A 2,682-nucleotide genomic window follows, 5' to 3' on the forward strand; every position below is an offset into this window, starting at 1 on the left:
GCTAATCCACCACAGGCAACTTGCACCCGTGCCAAACAACCCATAACCTCTATAATCACTTGAAATTGTCACTGATTCGGGATTTTGACCCCGCGTCAGGACCATTCTCTTATTTCTGAGAAAGCACTTCACCACATATCCAAGTCGGTATCGGCGCCCAAAACCGGATCTACGACCGCGCCGTCGTCTCAGGCAGTGGTGTCAACTGGATCCACAGCTATCGCTGCTGGATCCACGGCTATCGCTGCTCCTACGACGGGGTCAGCCCCATCCACGGCTAAGTCCGGACAGTCTCAGTCGGGATCCACCGCTGGCCCTTCGGTGACGACGCCTGCCGTTCTCCGGCCAGCTTCCACCGGCCATCCGCCAGCCTGCGTTGGACCCGGGAAGGGGAAAGCCAAACGTGTTATTCCCCCGGGATGTGGACTTGACAGCTCGGAGGACGACGAGGATGAGGAGCCAGACTGGTCCGACGGCTCAGGTCCTCCTATCCGATCGTCGTCGAAGCGTACGTCGTCCTCGGGCCCGTATTCCTTCACTCTGGGCGATGAGAACGATGACAGCGACGAGGACGATGAGAGTCTGGAGGATTCGGAGGAGGCCCGAGCCGCTGAGGATGCCTTGGAGGAAGACACGCGACGGGCTCTGTCCCAATCCCGATCCGAAGCCCGTCAGAGATCCCTCTCGACACCGCCTCCGCAAGTCGCTGGGACAGCCGGATCCGGAGGCGGCACTGCGGGATCTGCGATCCAAATCGACAGTGATGGTGGATCGGGTAGCGATGGTGGGAGGGGGTCGCCTCGTGGTGGCGGACTCCTTGGATCTGGCGGAGGGGGGTCACCTCATTGTGGCGGATCCCCGGGATCGTCTCATGGTGGCGGATCCCCTGGATCTGTCTTGATCCCCGCTCCCCCTAACTCGTCACTGCCAGGGATGCTTCCCGTGGCTCCGTTCGGTCCGGATGCCGCCTTCATTCCTGGTAGACGTGCTCCTGTGGCCTTCGCTACCAGAGACATCGAGCCTTGGTCCGCCAAGAAGTTGAACCGGGTCGCGGTCATCTCAATGAAGATCACGGTCCTGTTCCCTGAGTTGCCTTTTCGAGCTGAATGGATATTCCCTCGGGAAGCGGATGTCATCCCGACGGCCGGATACGTGGATTCGCTCATCACTCGACCTCACGTGGAAGAATTGATAGATGCTGCCCCGTGGGATACGCTGGTCACCACACCGGTGGATCCGGTTAGCTTCCGAAGTGACGTGCGCGGGCGTCTCGGGTTGTTCGTTCGCGCGTTCCGGGATTTCGTTTCCAAGCACCGGGTTGCCATATGGGAAGGCACTCACCGATTCCCCATCTCTCGTAATCACCTGCAGGGTTCGACTTGGCTGTCCAACTTCAACAAGCAGCGTGGTAACCGACGTAGCCATGCTGGTCGAGCTTGGAAGAAAGTTCTCGTGATCCTCGTGTTGGCGATCCAGGACGGTTGGTGTGACGTGGATGTTTTGTTGGATCCATCCTTCTTGCATCTTCCCCGACGCGGGGATGAGGTAGCTTGGTTTCCGGGATCCGTGTCCCGTCAAGCCAACTTGGAGGATCCCAGCCTTCATCGCCCAGAACCCACGAACCTACTGGAGGCCTTGCAAGAGATTGATGAAGCTGAGCCTTGGCGCATCCAGTTTCGTGGAGACCCGAGCCAACACCCAGGACACTAGATCCAGCGCCTGGTGGGCAAGTTTTTCAATGTTCAGCCCAAGACCACCTGATCCCTATCATTCTTGACGCCACGCCCCCAGTTTCAGCCTTCGTGGATTCACTTTGTAGTAGTAACTAGCGACTGGAAACTGGGTCGAGCTAGCCTTTTTGCGTAAGCTATTATAATCCACACGCCCTTACTTGAATATGTCTGTAACATTCCCTCGTCGGTTGAGGAATCTAGTCAGAGTCTATCAGTGTACACCTGGATCTGGGCTGGATCCACCCTTTCAGCGTACACCTGGATTTGGGCTGGATCCACCCTTTCAGCGTACGCCTGGATCTGGGCTGGATCCACCCTTTCAGCGTACGCCTGGATCTGGGCTGGATCCACCCTTTCAGTGTACACCTGGATCTGGGCTGGATTCCGGATCCGGGTTGGATCCACGCTTGGATTTCATCCGGATCTAGCGCCTACGACCCAGTCTCAATTGGGTCAGTATAGTTCGGGCTCTCGAAAGCTCGCGCTTGAAATCAAGCAGGACTCTTCGCACGTAAAACGTCACTCTTTATGCATAAACATTCACTCCTTCCTCCTAATCCACCCTTCTCCTGTGGATTCGTCTTCTCTTTCTTTCCGATGTGACCAACTCACATCAGCGATCCTCCTCCTCCTGGCCCACACCCTTCCTGTGGGCCCTTCTTCATCCTCTCATCGACATGACCAACTCACATCCATGGATCCCCCTCCTACTCTTCTTCATGAGACTGCATCACGCCGAATCTGTTACGATTCGTACGATCCCTCAAGAAATCATAGAGTAATGCTCCACAGTTCAGATCTGCCTCGTCTACCCAACTAGGTTCGTCATATCCACGCCAATGCACCAGAAACTCACGGTAAATCCGTCCGTATCTAGATGGCTTCCCCGATCTCATATCGGTGATCTTCTCGACTTCAAACTCGTCGGCTTCGAGATCCACATTCCAAC

Source organism: Phytophthora infestans, genomic scaffold (genome assembly GCF_000142945.1).
Source record: "Phytophthora infestans T30-4 supercont1.199 genomic scaffold, whole genome shotgun sequence".
Lineage (NCBI taxonomy): Eukaryota > Oomycota > Peronosporomycetes > Peronosporales > Peronosporaceae > Phytophthora > Phytophthora infestans.